This window comes from Antechinus flavipes, chromosome 1 (assembly GCF_016432865.1).
Source record: "Antechinus flavipes isolate AdamAnt ecotype Samford, QLD, Australia chromosome 1, AdamAnt_v2, whole genome shotgun sequence".
NCBI lineage: Eukaryota > Metazoa > Chordata > Mammalia > Dasyuromorphia > Dasyuridae > Antechinus > Antechinus flavipes.
In genome coordinates, this window is record NC_067398.1 from 57,427,751 (window position 1) to 57,451,319 (window position 23,569).

The following is a 23,569-nucleotide window of genomic DNA, read 5'->3' on the forward strand; positions in this document are numbered from 1 at the left end:
CAGTCTATTATTGATTATATCCTTTTATATGGTTGGAGGGGAAAAGATTTGGTTGAAAAATGAGTTGATTCAGTAACCACTTACAGGACAGTCTGATCAAGTTTCAGCAGGGTTTTTAATGATCGTTTCCTGAATTTATTTCCTCATTTGAATAAGAGGGGTTGTTTCCAAATTTTCCTCTCTACTATATTGTTGTTTGCCCTCATTCTCAAAGAGAAACATGACATAGGGAGGTGACTCCATGACATGCAAGTGAATTGGATTTAAGCTATAAGCTCCAAGTGGATTACATGTATATACATGCATATATGTGTATAGATAAAACTTAGTTGTTAAAGTTTCAAATCAAAGATTTTCAATGAAAGTGAAGTTTGTTTCATGGTAAAAGACAGAAAGCTAATTTTATCTAATTCTTCCATTATCATCTCAGACAGAAACTCCCTTAGCATTAATATATGCTTTATCTGCCAGAGGGGGAGGAGGAAAGCAAGGGTTTTCCTATCTCACCACAATGTTGTTTAATGGAAGGAGTACTAGACAGAGTTAAGAATTCTACCTATGATACACATAAGCTATGGGACCTTAAGCCAGTCACTTTCCCTTATACAGACTTCAGTTTCTTCATTTATCAGATGAAGAGGTTGAACTATTTTTATGTCATGGAATCTTTTGGATGTCTCATAGAGCCTATGTGCCCCTTCCCAAAATAATGCTTTTAAATGCAAAAAATAAAATGCATAGAGTTACCAAAAAAATCAAGTAAATGGAAGTAAAATGATCAAAGTATAGGTTTAAATTCATTGACTTCTGGTTAAAAACTACTGGAACAGATAATTTCTAAAGCCCTTGTAGTTTAAAGGAAAGAGTAGTGGCTTTAAAATTATATGATCTGCCATTTAATACCTATGTGTTCTTGGGAAAATCACTTATCTTCTCTATGTCTTGGTTTCCTCACCTATAAAATTAGGCTTCTGGACTATATGACCTCAAAGATTTCTTTCATCTTTATATCTGCTTATAAACTTGAAATACCATAATTTTTTTCTTTAATATTAAAGAAAAATTTCTCCTCTAAATAATATCTTAATATTTATTACTCCTTTAATACCCCAACATGGCACTAAAAATATAAATGCACGGCAGACAAATTCTCAAAGATTATGCCAGTGGAACAAAATTTCTGGCAGATCCTGGTCATAAACGATGACTTTTCTCCCAAGCACAAATCTAAATAAATAGAGAAGATCATTACCTGTAAGTTGGCCATTTGGTAACACATTCCTTGGTGATGTCAACCCATAAAACTGGGAAAACAGATTCCTTTATTGCCACAAAGGCAGTCAAAGCATTTTTTTACAAGCACACAAATCCACTCCCCCTGCTGTTATCAAATTCTGACTTTATATGGTACAGAAATAACAGAGAATGACTTGAGAAAACAGGGTATACTTTCCCTAAAAGTCAATTTCACCGGTGTTAAAGAGCTGGTTCTTTTACCACTCATGTCAGGCTAATGTGCAAGCAGCAATGAGTGACCTCTGAGTTCTTGCCTTTTCTTCTTTCTCAAAAACATATACACACACACAAGCAGCACCCGCATATGGCAAAAAGGCCATACTGTTGGCCTAGAAAGTGCTTTGTTTCCCTCAACAAAAGCCATTTCCTTTTCCTCTGTTTGCTTACTGAAGGTTCAATTTGCCATCCGTGGACATTCTGTAAACCATATTTCATTTTCCACAGTTACCAGTTAATGCTCTACCTTCGATCTCTGGAAAAGTTCTTCTTTTTGCTCAGTGCCTATCTATGCACGAGCATTACTTTACAAAGGGGATAAAAGACAAATTAATTTTGTTACTAATTGACAGCAGCTTGAAAAAGGTATGAGGATGCCAGAATTCAGCATATGGGCTAGGGAAACACATTTCAGCTTGAAATTTTTTTTTAAAGCTGTTACAACATGCTTTATAATATAACCAACTAAAAGGCTGTTAACGGTGCGTGCAACGTTTTCAAAGTAATGCATTCTCGGGATTTCATATTTAGACGATTTATTTGAAAACATCCTACTTTCTACTGTATAAATATGAGGAAACAGCGTGACAGAGAGTGCCACAGCTCCAGTTCTTGGCTCCCAGTGAGATTATCTTCCCGTTGTCTCATCACTGCTCTTGAAGTGTACTTCAGTCTCAAATGTCTGGGTCAGAGTGCTAAGGAGGGATCTGAAATCCTGCCTTCATCCTCACATACTGCCCGGTGGAATCCTCTTTCTTGGTTTTACTTCCAGTCTTTTGTTTTTTCAAGGCAATCTGGGTTAAGTGACTTGCTCAGGGTCACACAGCTAGCCCTGTACTACTTCTCAAGAAGGTATTTCTCGTTTCACTATTTCTGATCCCAATCATCATGAAACATCCAAACCCCAGCTTCTTCATACCTAGTTACCTTTTAAAAGAACAACCACCTGGCTTTTAAACAAGCAACAGCTTGCGGGGAGTTCACATCCCACGACTTTACCAAAGACCTGTGTACTTATAAAATCCTTGCATTTTTTGAGAGTTGAGAGTTGTACCTTTTTAACCAACATTTCCAACTTCCCTTTACAAAGAAAGCCAGTGATGCTCACATTAGGGAAGTGCTTTGGTCAAGAGTATATCATGAGTGCTTGCTAATGGCAGATTCAGGTCTCAAAACCAAGTCTCTGGAATTAAAAGCCAGTTTTCTTTATACTATCATAAAGTGGATGGTCCTGTTCTTAGATCTAAGATAAGAAGGTGTACAAATGGAATGAAGCAGCTAGTCAAAGCGTGAGGTGAAACAGTAGAGAGAATGTAACTGTGTGTAATGAGATTATTATTATTAAGTATTACAATGTGTCTATCTTCTGATAAGCTGGGAAGAACACTAGATTTGGAAGTGACGGAATATGGTTTCAGATCCTGGCATGGATCTTGAATAAGTCACCTCACTCCTTCTGACCCTCAGTTTCCACAGTAAAAGGAAATTCTCTAAAGTTCCCTCCAGCTCTATGCTCCAAATATGAGTTTTTTTCAAATTTACTGTAAAACTTAATTTAAAATATTATATTCATCCTTAATGAAGCTAGAGAAATCAAAGCTGAGTAAAGGAAGTATGTGGCACTGTCTGGAATTTGTACATTATTAAAAATAAAAACTCTGCAAATTGTTCCATTTCCTTTTTATTTCGGTTTTTTAATAGCAGTTTGGATTTAATTGGCATTTTACATTTTGTAAAATGGACTCCCTCATGAAGGGGATTAGATTAATTGATCTTTCCTATCCCTTATAGCTTTTACCTTCTAATAAGACTCCTTCTGGCTCTCAAAGTTTATCTAACTTTCCATGTTTCTGTGATTTTCGTGAGGTAGATAGTGAAAATATTATGATTCTCATTTCATAGATGAGAGAAACTGAAGTTTATTAGGGGAAATAACTCATCTACTAATGTCAAAAGCCATGTTTGAACCGCAGGCTTCTCACTCCAATGCTGGGGCCCATTCCCTCTCATTATGGCCCCTCATCTATACTCTGCTATCTGTAAAGAAGCAAAATGAGTATGTTTAGACTATTGCATTTATGTGGCCATCTTTAACCAGATGCACAGTCTTGTACCCTTATTATTTGTTCTCTGAATCAGTAGTCAGCAGTGACCCTTAAAGGCCAAACACCCATTTTAAGGGCCATATATTTATAACATTTGTCTCAACATAGAATTTCTATCCCAGATCCAAAGAGGGTTTTTTAAAATTGCACTGAGTCTTCCGATGACAGAAAAAGAAATCCCTACATCTGAGAGACTCTTGTCAAGGAAGTTTTTCTCTGTTAACTGGGACAGACAACTTTGGGCAGAAATGAACACCTTGGATATAACAGGGAGGAAGGAGGCAGGAGGTTGAATAGCTCACTGACCTCTTATGAAGCACTCTGAGAAATTCTGATTTTTAGTATCCTGCGGTTTATATAAGTGACTTTAATTCACCAGAGAAAAGATGGAAATTAGAATAACTTTCCACTTGGTGGTGGCCCAGAAAAAAAATGAAAGAAAAATCAAAACTAGCTGTGTTCTCCCAGGTACAATGAGGACCTTGGCCTTTGTGGATTTCTATGGCATTTCAAAATGCTCATTAGTCTCCACAGGTAGACTGACAAGCAAGGCATGACGCCCAAGAACAAGAGAATGCTGATGTTAATTACCATGTGACAATGGATGACACGTTGATGGTTTCCATTTTGAAGCCCAAACCCAGAGTTTGCTGGGGACTTGAGTGTCCTCAACTGACCACAAAATTGTTGACAAGTACCAGACAGAACTGGACATCAGCACTGCCTAGACTTTGGTTACTACATAGGTCACTGGTTAGGTAATATTTAAAGGGCGAGCATTGAGGGCAGAGAACTTTATTTAGTAACAGAGGCAGTAGATGCAGGCTGTATTTATATGATACTAGAACTACCAGTTAAGAGAGTGGGGTTTAATGGCTAGACTTGGGGTTGGACGACCCAGGTCCAGATTCATTTCTGCTATTTCTGACCTGGGAGGTCCTGAAAGGACAGTTGAATTGAATCTTTTGCCACTGGACAATTTTGCATTTAAAAGTCTTGAAAAAAATAGAACTGTTCAGTTTTTATATGAAAGGCAAGTTCATAGGTATGAATTAAAATATACAAAACCATGTACAGAATTCACACATGTATCCATGTCAAACTCATGGAAAAAGAGAAGTATAGTGATCTGATGGAATCAGTTCCCATCTTGGTTCTTGTGATTTCAAATCAAAATTAGTGTCACTCAAGAATAAGCCCAGTACCAAGATTATGTTTAACAGTAGTATTAGTATTACTGGAGAAAGGAGATGAAATCTAGCCATCGATTGTCACAAAGATAAAGGGTTATCTTGTCAAGTTGCTTAAACTTGCTTTAAGAGCTTAAAACACTCAAGCTATTTTTTCATCTTTAAAATGAGGGGAGGGGGGTGGGGTGCGGGCGGGGTTGAAGAGATAATCTCTAAGCTTCCTTCCCATTCCAAAATTCTAGGTTCTTATATCCCTTCCAGCTCTGACATTCTATGTTCTAAGTTTCTTTCTGTTTTAATTGTTCCTCTTCTTATTCTTTATTGTTTCTATTAATAACAATTCTAATTTGAGGGGCTCAGGGGCTCAAGAAAATGGTGAGTTTTTTGCAACTGAAATAAAGTGTTATTTTTGTCAGCCTAAAAAATTCTAATTCCACTGGCATTTCAGTAGATTTAAAGGGAAAATTTCCATCATTTTTCCTGCATGTCTTTGAAATTTCCCCATGTGTATTCATCATTCCTTTGCAGCCAGGAATTATTCTTTGCAGCTCTGATGATAAGAAATCAGGATTTTCAATATATTATGTCAAACTCAAGTTTAACTAATATATCCTTGGACTTTTTCAGTGGAGTCATAAATAAACACAATCTAGGGCAAAGTGATGAGAAAAACAAATCAGTTCCCTCTGATAGCCAACCAGCACTATGTGAAATAAGATCCCATTCTAATTCTATAGGAAAGCTTCCTCCATTATGAGAAAAATTAAAACAGTTCTCAGTGAATATATTGAATTAGGGTAACACTGAGTTGGGAAATCACAAACTAGAAAAGACCTTTGGGAAAGGTATTCAAAAATCTAATTTTACAGATTAGGAAACTGAGGCCCAGAGAGAATATCTTCCATATCCTAGTTAATGACAAAAGTAAAATGTGAATCCAAGTTCCCTGATTCCCAAGCAAGTGGATTTTAGAAGATGCTACTTCCCAGAACAGATTAATTTTTTATTTTTCCCTCTGCTCACCAAGGCAGAGTTTGATAAGAACTCTGCTTCTTCATAAGAAAAGCAAAGGGGAAGGAAAGTAAGTAAATGATAGTAAGAACAGCTAAGTGCTTCAGAGGCATCTGGCCAGAGGTTTTTTCTTTTTTAAAGTCGTTATTTTTTCACACAGCTGAGCCATGCTGGGGGATGAAATGTTCCAGAACAATCCAGGATTCCACATAATCGAAAGTTTGACCCTTTAAAAACCTTTTTCCTGCCCACTAGAAGAGATTAAGTCATTGTTGAAATGCCAAGGCTTGCTTTTTCTAAGCTATTTTCTTTACAAGTAAAACAGAAGTTTTATTAGTCACCAGATAATTGATGGTTTGAATCATATGGGTACCTGATAAATGAGGGTGTTATTGCATTTGCTCTCACCCACTTTCTCTGGGGCATTAGAGCTCCCTCCCAAATTATTTAGCAACCTCCACGTGATGCCCTATGCTCCCATTCATGCCTGCCCTTGTAAACAACAAGCTGCTTCTTCACTTCAGGGTTACATAAATGCTAAGAAACAAGCTGTATCCCCAGAAGATTCTTTTTTATGATCAGATAGGGGTTTGTGACACCCAGCCAAAGCTAAAATGAGCACAAACCAAACTTTTCCAATTTCTTCCTGAGGCTGGAATAAACAAGATGGCAATCTTTGACAGTATCTCATCCCTGGTGTTAATCCCACTGTCTTCAAAAGCAAAAAAACCAAAACATTTACCTCCCTTCAACCAAAGACAACTCTAAAAAGTCAAAAACACTCTTTTTATTTGGTCTGAGTTAGTCTGTGGAATGGCTGTGGTGAATATGAAAAGTAATGAACTTGGAGCCAGAAGACCTGGATACTTATTAGTTGTGTGACCCTAGGGAAGCCACCATAATGCTCTGAACTTCAGTTTCTTCAACTGTAAAACAATTAAACCTAATAGTCTCCAAAGTCTTTTCAAAATCTAAGTCTTTGAGCCTATGATTTTTCTCTCTCTCTCTTTTAAAAATTTTTCAACATTGACCCTTGCAAAATTTTGTGCTCTAAATTTTCCCTCTTTCCCCCCACTCTCTCCCCAAGATAGCAAGTAATCCAATATATGTTATTCATGTTAAAATATAGGTTAAGTCCAATGTAAACATATCTATACAATTATCTTGCTGCAGAAGAAAAATCAGATCAAATAGGAAAAAATGGGAAAGAAAACAAAATGCAAGTGAACAACAACAAAAAGAGTGAAAATGCAATGTTATGATCCCCACTCAGTTCACACAGTCCTCTTTCTGAGTGTAGATGACTCTCATCACAAGATCATTGAAAGTGGCCTCAATCATCTCATTGTTGGAAAGAATCACATCCATCAGAATTGATCATCGTATAATATTGCTATTGCCATGTACAATGATCTTCTGGTTCTGCTCATTTCACTTAGCATCAGTTCATATAAGTCTCTCTAGGGCCTTTCTGAAATCCTCCTGCTGGTCGTTTCTTACAGAACAATAATATTCCATAACATTCATATACCATAATTTATTCAGCCATTCTCCAATTGAGGGGCATCCACTCAGTTTCCAGTTTCTAGCCACTACAAACAGGACTGCCACAAACATTTTTGCACATACAGATGTCTTTCTCTTCTTTAAGATCTCTTTGGGATATGGACCCAGTAGTAACACTGCAGGGTCAAAGGGTATGCATAGTTTGAAAACTTTTTGAGTATAGTTCCAGATTGCTCTCCAGAATGGCTATGACCCTATGATTGAAATGGAAACTAAGATTGTTCTTTTTTCCACGATTTTCAGTCATGCTCATCTCTTCATGGTCCCACTTGGAGATTTCTTGGATAAGAAACTGGAGTGATTTGCCATTTCCATCTCCAGTTCATTTTACAGATGAGAAAAATGAAATAAATAGGGTTAAGTGACTTGCCCAAAGTCCACAGCTAATAAATGTTTAAGGCTAGATTTGAACTCAGGAAGACTCTAAGTCTAGCACTATGGACAGCACTACCTAGCTAATAACAATATTGTTATTAAGAACTCTGAAATCAGAATGAAAACCGGCTGGCAAAGTGTGAGACAAAACCTGGAGATGCTTTCTTGGAGTTAGATTCATTCCCTGCCTTTCCCCTAAGAAGTGGGGAAGTGGGAGGGTGGAGGGTGGAAGCACACTAGCTTTTATATTGCCACTTTCTCCCAGTTTCCCACCCCCTTTCTCCAAGTGCTCTTGGCCATTCTCCTCACATTTCCTCCTACTTAGCAGCTGAGGGGAGGGAGAGAGGATGATAAAATTGGAAAGCTTTTTTTGGTGAGTCCTGGATAAAATGCCTTTTAACATATGTCCATGTTAGTACAGTTGACTTCCTTTATATGGCAGGAGTCTTTGGAGTATTGTCATATTCCATTCTAAACACTTGCTCAGGGCCACAAGCTACTTGAGGATTAGAAACACTTTGTTGTGCTGGTATTGTCTTGATTAACTCCCTGCAATTATGATGTGGTGAAAAGGGCCTTGGATTTAGGGCCCCAAACCCTGTGAATACAAATCTGCTATCCCCTAACTACAGAACTAGTAGATTGTGGGTGAGTCACTACCTACCTCATAGGGTCCACAGTGTGAGGAAAACTGTCTACAAACTTTGAAGAACTAGAGAGATGGGAGTTGATATTACTATTTTTTTTGTCAGTCTCCACTGAATTCTGCAGAATAGCCTTTACTGATTGCATATTTATTCAGTTTAAGAAATGTAAGCTAAATGTAAGCTCCTTGCGGGCAGGATCAGTTTTTTTTTTGTCTTTCTCTGTAGCCCTATTGCTTGGCACAGTGCCTGCAACATAAGGGGAAAATCCTTCTCGGCAGTGAAAAAGTTTTCAGTGTTCAGGGCTATAGTTCCCAAATATAGGCCAATGTAGATGTAGTCCCAATAGTCACTGAAATCCAGTCAATGACTCCATAAAGAGAACTAGCTAGAAGCAGAAACCAAGAGACTTCCATATCCTTATTTCCAAGGTCTCTTAACTCTTGAGAGTCATTGTAGAAATAGATATGGCTATAAGGATAACTAATATTGCTCAGAAACATTGGGTATCTAGCCTGCATGAGGCATTTGAAATCCTACACAAATTTGGTTTCCAGTTTCTAGCCTTCATTCAAAGGAATGGCACTTGCTGATAATGACTGACACCCAATAATGATGGTAACAAGAATACTAGCTGGCTTAAAATGGGGAAAGTTGTAGGATATTAAAATCCCATGAAGTTGTGCTAAAGTACAGAGATCCTCTAAGGAACCAAAGATTATTCTGAAAAAATTTGGATCCCCGAATCCTCACTCTGTCCATCCATGCAGAGAAGGGATATTTCTTTATCCCTACATGAGTATCCTAGAAATTGCTAATTCTTCACCAAAGCCATACAAAGGCTCAGAATCCTGAAGAAAAAGAGAAGTCTTTGGCCATATTGAGGAGAGGGAGGAGAGGTGTAGTGGGCAACGATATTCCAGAACATAGGAGCCCCCGAATAACCCTGATGACTATGGAACCAGAAAGAAGGGAAATGACTATATCAGAGAAGGGTCTATAAATCTCCATGGCAATTACTGAGATCAAAATGAGAAAAGATGGGGAATGACTAATTCTTTCCTCACCCTGTCCATCCATGCATGAGTACCCTCTATGTTGCTATTTCCCCACCGAAGCCTGTAGGAGGTTGCACCCTTTTTGAATAAGGAGGGGGAGGAGAAGTGGGAGTAAAAGGACTAAGAATTATTCTGTTGCCCATTTATTTTCTTTGAATTGCTTTGCCATTCTATCTCAAATGCTTTATTATTTGATTTGTGGTTCCTGCACTGTCTGTGAATAGCAGATGCACTAGATGGAAATTCAAGTCATGAATAGTATAAATGATTACCCACAATATACACTGAACCTAGAAGTAGCTAGGAGTTCCAGAATGGAGGAAGGATTATAGACTATAGTTCCACAGATAAAACGTCTGCTACATAGTAAGCATTTAATAAATCCTTTCTTCTCTCTGTCTTTCTACCTACTAAGTCAATGTCATATAACTTTTTCTATGTCATCTACCCACAATCTAATTTATCATTTATTATCTATCATTTACTATATCTAATATGCCATGTAATTTTCTATCTACATATTTACTATCTATCTTTCTAGTAATCTAATGTCACATGTTTATATATTTTGTCATCTATCTACAATCTAATTTATAATCTATTTATCTGCCATCCACTATAGCTAATATTTCATCTATCTATTTCTCTGTCTATATATCTACAATCTAATCTATCTGTCTACTTATTTATCTTTCCCAAAGACTACAGAAAACATAAGTCTAGTCTGATAGCTAAAGTGGCCATACAATCTTACAAGAATTCTTGCAAGGCAAATAAGGCAAGAATTATTATATCCATTATATATATATATGTGTGTGTGTGTGTGTATGTATGTATATATATATATATAATTCATCCATTATAAAATAATCCACTTTATAGATTAGGAATCTGACGCTAGAGAGACTAACATAACTTCCCCAGAATTCTACTAATCACTGAGTACTTATAGTTCTGATTGTACCCTCATTTGACTCATATCCAAGAGGATGAGAGGGAACAAGACTTCTCTCTATACAAGAAGTTCCACAGCATTTGTAGCAGTAGAAGCAGCACTGGAAACTGGGTTGGAATCTCAGTCCTGATACTTTGGGGCTCTTTGTTCATAGAAAATTCAATCATTGTCTGTCATTCACTCATTGATACCTTGAGATCTAGGGTTTGACTCAACTCTTCTTGGGTCTATAATTATATATGTCGTGACTGGTCACCCATTCTCACAGAGTCAGCTATTAACTCTTTACAGAAAATGTACATTTGCTATATTTATAGCAGATTTGTATTGTTTGCCATTTACATGTCAGAAAACTTGAAACTCAATGGTGGGCATGAACATGAAGAGAAGGGGAAGGGCTAGCTACAAGTTTCTTTTCTCTCTTAAAAAAAACACAAAACGACAGATTTGACAAGAAAATAACGGAGAAAATCCACTGTTTCACTACAATAATGAAAGGTTGTTGCTAAGGGCGGGGGAAGGGGAGATCACTCTTGGAAATGTCAAAGATAAACATTGTAAGCTTCTCATCCTTCCCACTGGGAACTAACAAAAGATAGTGATCTTGTGATTTTTTTTATCAAGTCCCAAATCTCTCATTCACTAATACTGGCTCCCATTGCTGAAACAATATCAAAGATGTTTGAGTGAAGAGAGAAACACTATGGGATCATTCTCTTATATAATACAACTATATCTTCACAGGTGGGTGCATTCCCCAGTTCAGAGGGCATTTCCTGAGGAAGTGCATTTGTTTTAGAAAGCTAAGCATTCATATTAAAGGACCCTTCAATTAAGCCTGAAAAGATTTGGAAGGTAAGTAAGTCCCACTGTTCTGATTGTTCTATACCCTCTTGAATGGGAAGCATTTGTGGACTGTGTGCCAATGGACACCACATTAGGATTGTGCTGGCTCATCAATTCAGTTCAATTAATTGATGCTCTCCCCCTTTCTGTCTATGATTGAATTGTTCAAAGAATACAATTATAGGACCAGTGCTAGAAAAGGGGCTTCCAGAATATCCAAGATCATAAGATCTAGAAACCCTAGAGATCATCTAATACTACCTCATTTTACAGATGGGAAAACTGAGCTCTATTTTCCAAAAGCTTAAATGATTTACCCAAGATTACATAGCTAGTAAATAACAGAACCTAGGTTCTTTTTCACTCAGGTCTTCTGACAATGAACAATGAACTAATGTCAATCATCAATAAATGACAGCATTCTTTCCCATGTAATTCAATATTCTTGTTGATGACAAAACAGAAAACTGAAGAGGTGAATGGATTTGTCCAAGATTCTATAGCTAACAAGTAGCAGAGCTCAGATTCAAACCCAAGATCATACAGTTGGTTTAAAAAAAAAAACTTAACTATTTTAAACACAGATTTTCCCCCAGATCCATCCCCCAATTTACCTCTTATTTTTTGCAGGAGAGAAAACCGAGAGAAACTTAGAAAAAGGTAACTTGTGAAGGTGATATAGTTAGTAACAGAATAGGCTCTGATCCTCCTTCCTCTTCTACTTCTTCTGGTGCCAAAATTGACTCCAAAAAGTTCTCTTTCCACTACACAGGCAACAAGGTGATGCAGTGAATAGAAAATAGGACTTGGAGTCAGGAAGATATGAGTTCAAATTTAGCCCAAACATTTATTAGCTGTGTGATCCTGGGCAAATCACTTTAATATGTTTGCCTCAGTTTCCTTCACTGTAGAATGAGGATAATTATAGCATCTACCTCCTAGGACTGCTGTGAAGATAGAATGATATGATTCCTTGCAAAGCAATTTGCAAATCTTAAAGTACTATATAAACATGAATTGTTATTGTGGTTATTATTACCATCATTATTATACCATGTAGTCTTTATGCTGGGATCATCAAGGAACAAGCAAAGAAAACAAGCAAAGAGCCTTGCATCTAAGCTATGAGGAAGGAAGAAGCACCTTAGTCAACAAAACCAAATCCATTATTTTATACTATTATCCTTTTTACTCTCAAGCAGGAATCCCAAAAGTAATCATTAATATCCCCATTCTTTTTTGGAAAGGAAGAAAATTTACACTGAAAAAACCCTCCAAATGATTTCCTTGATGATATGACATCTTCATGAAACAACCAAGGAAATACATTATTATTATTATTATTATTATTAATTACCAGGGCAGAAGGATTAATTCCTTTATTTTCAGTTCTGGGAAAAGAGACATCTGGGCTTTGTCTTTCTAGTTCTGACAGTCTTAGCTCATTGGTGAACTCCCTAAACACCTCAATCTTTTGAGAAAAAAAAAATCAAGTAAAATGTATATTGACAAGGAGCATCAACTGTATTTTACCAATGGGAGTGTGATTTTTCAAATGATAGATGAACTGAGAACTCTAAGCTTTGGGGGATGGTTATATAACAGAACGCCCACAGGAGGGTATGGAAACTGAAGCCAACAACACGAGGTTCACTGTCCTATCAATTTGCTAAACAAAGTATGTTTTTCCCCAAAGGATTGTGGTTTATTACTGTGTCAGCTGTTTAGGGATTCAGGAGGGAAAGGTTGCCTTCTAAGGGGAATGTGCTGCTTTGCAGAGCTTTCAATCTGTCCCTGAAAAAGAAAGTCAAATTGTCTTGGCTGGCTTTTTTTTTTAAGCACTCTTTTTGGGAACCAGAAAATCTCCACTTGAAGCTCCAGGGACTTTTGCATAAGGAGGGAAGGCTGTTTCAGCAGGCTGCTGCTGGCACCATTTATCCAGACTGCACATAGTGATCTGTTCATATGGAAAGCCATGACAATGCTGCTGTTCTTGTCCAGGCTGTTTGATTCAGAAACCAAGAGTTACCTGAAGAGCAAATCAATATAAAATCAGGCTCTTCAAAAATAGCTAACATAGGAGTCTACCAAATTTTAAAAATATAGGCTAGATCTTAGCCAAGAGAGCACAAGTAACTGGCATTTTACAGAATTTTTGAACTGGAAGAGACCTTAGAACTTAGAATGCTAGTTGTTGGAAGGCGCCTTAGAATATACAATGTTTGAATCCAAAGTTAGTACTGAGAATCTTAGATTATAGAATATTAGAGTTAGAAGATATCTTAGACATCATCTTTTTTTGTTTGTTTCTGTTCATCTATTCTGTGTCCCTTCCACATTCTGTTTATTTTTTCTTTATTAAAGCTTTTTATTTTTTAGAACATATGCATGGACAATTCTTTAACATAAGCCCTTGCAAAACTTTGTGTTCCAATTTCCCCCCTTCCCCCACGCTCTTCCCTAGATGGCAAATAGTCCAATATATGTTAAACAGCATCATCTTTTTAACATATTATAAAGACGAAGAATGGAGACTGTGAAAAGCAGAGCTGGGACTGGATCTCCTGGCTGCCAATCCTGTGCTCTTACCACCAAGCTAGGCTAAAGCCTCTAAGAAACTAATTATGACTTACAAAGTACTGCAGCAGTTTTTCCAAAAGAAAACAATTTTAAATTAACCTAGGTTTACATGATTGCCTTAATGGAAATTATCCTTTGACTACTTAGCTAAGTAGCTCTATCTCCAACACAACTTTACAGAATCACTTAATCTCAGGTTTGGAAGTGATCTCAGGGATCATTTGGTTCATCCCATAAATGAAAAAAATTCCCTCTGCACCATTCTCTCTTTTTTTTTTTTAAATAACTTTTTATTGATAGAACGCATGCCAGGGTAATTTTTTACAGCATTGTCCCTTGCATTCATTTCTGTTCCGATTTTTCCCCTCCCTCCCTCCACCCCTTCCCCCAGATGGCAAGCAGTCTTTTACATGTTGAATGGGTTACAGTATAGACTAGATACAATATATGTGTGCAGAACCAAACAGTTCTCTTGTTGCACAGGGAGAATTGGATTCAGAAGGTAAAAATAACCTGGGAAGAAAAACAAAAATCCTCTGCACCATTCTCAACAAGAAATCTTCCAGCTTCTGTGAGAAGACCTCAAATGAAGGAGAATACACTATTGCCCAAGATTGACCATTTATTTAATTTTTTGATAGCTTTAATTATGGCAAGATTAAATCTGCATCTTTGCAACTTTTGCCTGTTGCCTTCTAGAACTGCCTTTTGGGGCTAAGCGGGGAAAAATTCTAATCCTCTTCTATATAACATCTTTTCAAATACTTGAAGGCAGCTGCCATATCCCCTTTAATCTTCTCTTTTACAGGTTAAATTTCCATATGATTTTTAGAGACTGGGTCTCCTTTTATAGCCCAGGTGGGAAGTGCAGCCTCTGTTCACAGGTTGACCCTATTGCTAATTGATACAGAAGCTTGGATCCATTCCATTTCCAATTTGGGCTGGTTTACTACTCTGTGCAGCCCCTGTTCTTAAGGATTCACTATAAAGGTGCTAGATTAGATGTGAACACCTAATAAACTCAAAATGCAGATCTTCCTGGTTCTAAGTCAGCAGAGCTTCTTAAACTTCTCCCACTCAGGACCCCTTCTCATAAAGAAAATGTTTACACAATCCTAGGCATAACAATATATAAAATAGGTATTCAAATCAAATGCTTACTATTAACAAGTCACACAGAAATTTATTTTAAAACAATTCTTTAGTATTCATTTAATTTTACCATTTATTAAAAACAAAAGACAATTTGCCTAATAATGGATTTATGTGCTTATTTATTTTTAAATAAAGAATTAAATTGGTGAAATATTCAATGCCTATCACTGTTGCCAAAATTTTCATGACCCTCATATTTAGTTCTGCAACCTTAACCCATATTTTAAGAAACTTTGTTCTGTTGCACCATTGTGAGCAGAACCACAGGAGAAGAAATATATTTAAAACCTATGAATTGTAGATATACTAGAATAAACGTATGTTCTATAAGTATTAATTATCTATAGAGTATGTACTTATCTATATACATAGGAAATATAGGAGAATTCAACGTGGTACAGGGGACAGAGAGCTGTCCCTGGAGCTAAAAACACCTGACACATACTGTGTGACCTGGGCAAGTCACTTGAATTTTTAGGAGTCTAGGCAATTCTCTAAGTATATGCTGTCTATATATATTATAGTTAAAGTATATCTTATCTCCACGACAAGAGATTTCAGAGAAGGATTTCAGTAGAAGAAACATATATTCATGTGTATATACAAATGTACATGTGTAATATATATATATACACTTATTTGCACACATATATATGTTGTTATTATTCAGTCATTCAATCATATCTGATTCCATATGACCCCACAAACAATAGCCATGGGATTTTATTGGCAAAAATACTGGAGTGGTTTGCCATTTCCTGCTCCACATTGTGTGTATGTGTATGTACATGCATGTGTATATGTATATATGTATTGTGTATATATAAACAAACATATATATGTATATGCATATTTGATATATAAAACTGAACTTGTGATTTCATTGGTACAGTGAGAAATCTCCCTCTACCTATCCAGGTGGGTACCTTCTCTGCCACAATGAATTTTCTCTGATTTGGTATAATTTTAGGATATATTTCCATGTTATTCTCCTATCTTCCTCCAAAAGACTGACAGTCTCTTGAAAGATAGTCCTAGGAGATCAAATACATGCAAGAAAACAGGTGAATTAAATTTGATCTTACTCTTGGATTGAAGAGCTCCATTGGGATTTATCTTGGGTATTCTATTGCCTAAACTAATTATCTCCAGCATCCCTGATTATCGTTTTACATATTTACTTTGTTAAACATCTTTGCTTGCTATATGGGATTATATATATATATATATAAAATAGAAAAGAGAAGCTAAGGGACAGGGATTAAGTTGTTTTCCATATATATATATAATAGAAAAGAGAAGCTAAGGGACTGGGATTAAGTTGTTTTCCTTGAGATCTGGGGCAAAATTCCTTCCTGTTACCTCACAAATGACCAGAGAATGAGGGTTTTCTCCTGAACTTCCCCAAATAATTGTACTCAGACTCCATAAAATCTCACAGGATATGGAGTGTTCCAAATCTATCTAGAGATTGCTCCACCTTACATCCCTGCTCATCCCCCTCACTTGAGCTTCCTTCCCTAAGTTGGTATACTTATGATCACAAGATTTGATAATAATAGCCAACATTAATATAGCACTTTAAGGACTGTGAAATCTTTCACTTATGTCATCTCACTTGACTCTCGTAGCAACCCTGTTAGAGTAGGTGCTATTATCATCCTCATGTTATGCACAAGAAAAACAGAAGCCTGAAACACCCTCCCTTCTTATCTCCACCTCCTTCCCAACTGAAGTTGTGCAAGAAGGATTCTGTATAGATCTTATTTGTGCTTTCATACCCTGCATGTTGTATTCCCCTTCAGACTGTGATCTCCTCCAGAACAGACACTGATTTCTCCCTTAATCCCCAGGACTAAGCACAGTGTCTGGCACATGGTAGATGCTCAATAAATATTAGGCGGCTGACTGATTAGCTGACAGGGGAGATGTGAACTGCCCAGAGTCATGGCACCAATGAGTATCTGAGGCTGGATGTGAACGCATTTTCCTAGCTCCAAGTACAGCATTCCAGCCGCTTTCCAGACCTTTGAGATCTTCTGGTCCAACTCCCTCATTCATTATAAAGATGAGAACATGGAGCCCCCAAGAAGTTGAATGGTTTGCCCATGGCCATACAGCAAGAATGAGACAAATATGAGCTTTGAACCCTAGATCCGAGGATTCCAACTCCAAGCATCTATTTAAATGGGAAAGACTTGTTTGAGGTTTTCAATGATGACTAGAGACATAGCATTGAACTGTCTTGGTGACTTTATTTTTAGTTCTCTGTGGGCTAGCTGGTTTCCTGGTCACATGCTGTTTGATCTCTCACTTCATAAAGGTCTTGACTCACAAAATATAAAACATGCTTATGCTTCCCCAAAGGCAGTTTCTTCTAGCATGAGTCAGGCTTTTGGTATTTGCTTTCAAGTCTGATATGTCCATGTGGCCTTTCCCGTGGCAATTTCATCAGTCTGTATTTTACAAACACAGGCTCCTCTACCTCTTCCATCAGTTTGGGATGAAGATCTTTAGTCTTTAGCCAGGAGTAATTTTGATTTTCCATTTCGGGGATGGGTGAGGCAAAGGGCAAATTTCCTAAGTTTAAGCCTTTTATTTTTCAGACTTAATATTCCAGCTAACCCAGGCTGGAAATGCAGTGAAAAAGACCAACTGTATTATAAAATGTTTCTGACGGGGTCCTTCTTATGCAGCCTGGTGAACTCCTGTGCTCACCATATTGCTGCCCTAGCCTTTCTACAACTCACAACTCTGTGCCCAGGTAATCCACCAGCCCCAGCCTCCTCTGGTAGCAGAGATTACAGGCATTTGTTGTTATGTTTAAGCACATTCCGTGTTCTAACATGAGTTCTGATGTTCCATGTTTCATGCTTCCTTCTGGGTATGCATTTTAACATCCTTTCCTCTAAGAGCCTTTCCATACAAGGTTCTCTAATTCTAATCAACAGGGGAAAAAAATAACAAACCAGCTTCTATTTGCGATAAATCTTCCCCCTCTACCTCCCCCTCTATTCCCTACACTTGTCAACATGCATGGATACAGTGAAGATTTTTAGACCATTAATGACAAAGCTATTGGGGTCCCCCCCAATGGATTTTCTAGCCTATATGAAGGAAATTTGTGAAATAAAGTCAGTTAATCATTATGTAACAAAGCCTCTCAGATTGTTTAAATTTAGAAACTGTCTAGAGCTCAGCAGATGTGCCAGGTTAATTCAAGTGTATTTTGCAGCTATCTAATGTCACTTAGTAATTGTTAAAGACATTCCCGAATTCAGAAACACAAACCAATAAGGACAATAAGCTCAAGTTTTTATACACCCAGAAGCCTCAAAAAGAAAAAAATAAAGGTCCATTCCCTGGAACAGGTAATAAAAGATTCCAAGAAAGGATGAATTATATTGAAAACAAATTTTTCTTGCCAGTAAGTGCATTTACTATTGCATCACCTACAGGCACTATAAAAATATTTTTTGATTTATTTTTTCCAAAACAACAATAGGCGGTAGGTGATTCAGTGGCTAGAGTATTGGGCCTGGAATCAGGAAAGCTCTGAGTTCTCTGATTCCTGTTCTGCTAATTAGAGGAGGAGAGAACAAGAGATGCAAAAAAACCCCTCGGAAATCATGTTGGAAATCCCTGAGAAGACAGGAATTGTTTTAATGGACATTTTCTTTACACATAGTCAACTTCTCAGACACACACATCTCTTGTAGAAAAGGAAATATATGTTAGCTATGATGCCCACAGAACAAAGGGTGAAAAGGACTCATTTGGTCTATTTCCTCCCTGCTGAGAATTTATAAGAGGCATCAGAGTTTGGAGGCATATATGAATACTAAAAAGATAGGAAATATTTTCTTTCCCTATTTAAAAAAAAATCTAGACCTGTGATTTCATTAATATGGGAGCTCTCAGTGTGAAAGCTCCTTCCACTTATGCAAATCATTAATTCATCTGCAACTTAATCTTAAGAGAGTTGCTCAGGCTACTATGAGGTCAAGTTACTTGCCTTTGCTCACCCAGAATGTGCCAATCAGGATTTGACCCTTTGTCTTTCTGACTCCAGTATCTAACCTCTCTGTATTTTCGCCACAATACTTTATTTAAAAAATTATACATACATATATATATATGCCAGAGAACTCATACATATGTATATATACATATTATAGATAACACATATATTTCAAACTTAAATACAAAAGAAAAAAAAACATTGTCATGTCCACAGTAGAACATGAGAGGATTCAAAATATGAAACAATAATTTCCATTTCAAGAAAGGCTATATAATAAATACTGTACATGATGTTCAGAGCTGTTCATCTTTTCTTTGCTTCCTCATAAGTCACACTACTTTCTAATTAGAAACTTAAAGAGGTCAAGGAGTGGATACATGGTGACTTTAAGAGATATAACAGAGCAGGGCTTTTTCTTAAACTTTCCACTTACAACCTGAGAAATTTTTATGTGACCTCAGAGATGTAGGTATATAAAATAGATAAACAAATTAAAATTTACTGCTAATAAATCATAATTTTGAGACCTCCACCTTCAGTCACAAGACCCCATATGGAGTTGTGACCCACAGTTTAAGAGGCTGGGTTATAGAGGATGAACCAGTTTCAGGTAGACAGATGGGTCAAGTCAACACCTGCTATGTCCTAAGTATAAAAAGAAAAACAAAAACCAAACCAGTCCCAGTTCTTAAAGAACTCATAGTCTAATGGGAGGGGAGGACACAAGATACAAATAGCTATGACTATATATAAATAAAAATAATTATAAAATATGGGAGCATGAAATGTGCTGAGCATAGTGGTGAATGCCTGTAATCCTGGCCAGTACAGGAGATTGAAGCTGAGGGATTTCTTGGGCACAGGAGTTCTGAGCTGCAGAAAAGCTGGGGCAGATACACGAGGATATAGACAGCATAAATTGAATATACTCAACCGAAGAAAGGCTCAAGCATTAAGGGGCATCAGGAAAAACTTATTGAGGGAAGTGGATTTTAGTTGGAAGCCAGGGCTTAACGAGGTATATTGTGATTATTATAGGGGTCAGTCAATGCAATTGCAGAGTAGAAGATAAAATGTGTGAAGAACAGCAAGGAAGCTACAGTCACCAGAACACAATGTGCCAGGGGAGAAATCAAGTGCAAGAAGACTGGAAAGGTAGAAAGGAGCCATGCTATGAAGGTGGAGTCAAATAATCTCTAAGGCTCCTTCCAATTTTGAGATTCTGTGCCTGTATGAGTCTCTTGGCCATTAGCAACTGAGAATAGTAACAAAGGTAACCACTGGATATAGAGACACACTTTTCAATTGCCAGGTCATAGGAGTTGGGACTGTGCCACCTAAATGCTTTGCTATGAAGAACTCCCATGTGAGGACATCCCCTTACTAATGCAGGTCAGCATTTTCTCTATAATTTATGGTCTTAGAGTGTTATCTAGGACACTGAGACATTAAGTAACTTGCCCAAGTTCCTTTAGGTAGTATATGTTGAGGAAGAACTTTCACCCACATCTTTCTTGGCTTTGAGGCTAGCTATATGTCACAACTGCTTCTCTGTGCCAAGCCACACTGCTTTTAAACTAGTTAATAATAACCTATATTTATATATTTCTTTGACACTTACAAAGTATTTTTAGAGAATCTGCTGAGGTTACATAGATCTTGTTCAACTTGAGTCTTGGAACAAAGTGAAATAACTATTAGAGGTGGCACACTGGATCGAGAGCAGTGGTCTTGGAATCACAAAGTTCAAATCCAGCCTCAGACACTCGCAGGATCCCTGTCTGATCCTGGCCAGGTCACTTAATCTCTGTCTGCCTTAGTTTGATCACATGTAAAACAAATAATAGAACCTATTATTCCAGGATTGTTGTGGGGATCAAACAAGATTTTGTAAAGCATTTAGCACAGTACCTAGTATATATAGTAAGCACTTAATAAATCTGTCCATCCTTCCTTCCTTCCTCAATCCTCCTTCCCTCCATTCCTCCATTTTCCCCTTTCTTCCATCCTTTCTCCCTCCTTCCCTCCCTCCTTTTCTTTCTTTCTTTTCTTTTTTTCTTTCTTCCCTCCTTCCCTCCCTCCCTCTTTTCTTCCTTCCCTCCTTCCCTCCCTCCTTCCCTCTCTTCTTTCCTCCTTTCCTTCCTTCCTTCCTTCTTTTCTTTCTTCTTACAGATAAGGATATTAGGATTCAATAACGTAAGGCACATTGCCTCACCACCCAGTGAGTTTCGGAGGTAGGATCTTAGCTCAGTTCTTCCTGACACCAACTCCAGCACTCTTTCTTCCCCAACACACTGCCTCTCTGGTGCCCATGTATTCCCAGATCTCTACTAAGTACTGGGAAGAAATGCTATCCTCGGCATTAGCCAATTCCCTCCTTTCACACTCTTCCCAAGATGTAAGCAATTTCAGATTCTTCTCTACAAGTGGCTCATTTAAATATTTCAGAATGAGGACAAATTGATTCTTCCAGAGATATGAAATGACCCAGATTTCCTTTCTACCAAAGAGCCTGAAGTACTTGGGTACTATGGACCATCTGAATCATTGTGCGCTCCTCATCTGGGGCTGTGTCTTTCTGATAACTAACCAGGTGACAAATTGCCGAGCACCCTCATTATGGGAACAAAGCGAACATGGGGCTGACTTTACATACGCCTTCATTTTGCTTTCAAAACTTATATCATTAATTCCTGGCTCAGTATTCATCCTGCAAACTTGACTACGGTTCTCAAAAGAGCTACAAGTTTTTTGTCACTTCAACGAAGCCAAGTAAATAATATGCCTGATTCATAAATGAATAACACAATGTTCATATTGTAACTTCTAAAGCAATCAAGTGCTTTTATGAAATCCACGGTGAGTGAAAGAAAGGAGGCAAGCACTTCAGAGATCAAGCTAAGCAATATCCCAGAATACCAAGAAGAACTGCTTCTGGAAAATTTTTTTTTGGGGGGGAGGGTAACCTGAGGATCTGTATAGCCACGGGGACTGCAGATACCTGGATGGATGAATAGACAGGTAAGTAGGGAGATAGATAAATGCATGTATATATATATATATACACATTATGGACAGATGAAGGAATAGATAGATAAGAGAGAAAAAAAGAGGGATAGATGAATAGATAGGTAGATAGATTAGAGAGGAAGACAGATTGGTAGAGTGAGTGAATGAGTAAGCATTTATTAAACAATTACCATAAATTAGGTTCTGTGCTAAATCCTGGGGATGTATATACAAAGAAGCAAGACAGTCATTTCCCACAAGGAGCTTACATTTTAATGGGGGATGACAGTACATAATGGAAAGTAGGGGGATGGGGGTAGGGAAGAAGTAGAAGGAGACCTGAGGGAGAAATGTGACAAGCAAAATGGAATGAGAAGCAGGACTGAGGTCCTTCCTAAAAAATTGGTCTCAGAGAAAAAGTCATGAATAAGAGAAAGAACACCCCAGGGAAGAGGATTCTCAGGGTTAGTCAATAAATAAACATTTATTAAGCATTTACTAAGTGCCAGGTACTGTGCTAAGCACCAAGCTTACAAAGAAAATAAAATAACAACCAAAAACAAATCAACCAATCCCCTTTTCTATGAACTCACAGACTAAGGGGGGAAGACAACAGAAAAACATCCATATACAAGCAAGGTACAGCCAGAACAAATTAGGAGTAGTCTCAGAGATTCAGAGGAACAACAATAACAACAACAAAACAACAACCAAATACCATGATTGATGTTATATAATTTCATGGCAATTGAATTCAAAAAACATTTGAAAAGGGCCTACTGTGTACCAGCCACATCTTTGTAAAGGTCCATTTTAAGTTCTTATGGAGCAAATTTGAGCAAATTTGATTCTATTTTCTATTGATATCAAAACTCCTGTGGAAGAACCGCTCTATTCTAATGCTCTCTTGCAGGATATTGTCCTTTTGAGGTGCCAGGAGATTTCAAAAATAAAATCAGTTCGGGATAAATCTGTACATAGGCTAAAACCTACAAGGTACATCTAATGTTGCCCCTGAAATCTGAACAATATATATCTATAATACCTCAAAAAAAAAAAAAAAGTAAAAATTTTTAAAAACTAACCTTGGTTTATGTATGGGAAATGAAAATCCTGCTTTCTATTCATGCGTTCCCTTTCAGGAACTTAGATATAAAAGTGATCCCAGAACTCATGTAGTCCATCCCTTTTATTTTATATGAGTAAACTGAGGCTCAGAGAATTCATGATTCACCTAGCATCACCAGAGAAAATGAGGCAAGCCAGAGATTTTTTTTTAATCTTTTAATGTGGAGAGTTTTAGGCTAGCCAACTGGATGGGACTCATATCCAAAATCATTCCGGCCCCTGGAAACTGAGGGCAGGGAACTTATATAGGGTTTTAGCTAATTAGGGTTTAACAAAGGCAGATAAGGGGGGCAAGGATGTTGGGAGGATGGATAAGCCATAATTCCAAGAAAGGATCATAACTTAATTCTGACAGGATAGGGATCAAGATAACAAGGTCGTGGACAGGAAACAGCAAGGGGAGGGGCAATA

The 23,569-nt window shown here is 37.4% G+C and overlaps 1 protein-coding gene across 3 annotated transcripts in view; it reads right to left on the reverse strand.

Moving 5' to 3' along the window:
• Nucleotides 1-23,569, reverse strand: part of MGLL (monoglyceride lipase) — a 187,432-nt gene that overhangs the window by 73,282 nt on the left and 90,581 nt on the right. The window lies entirely within an intron of this gene.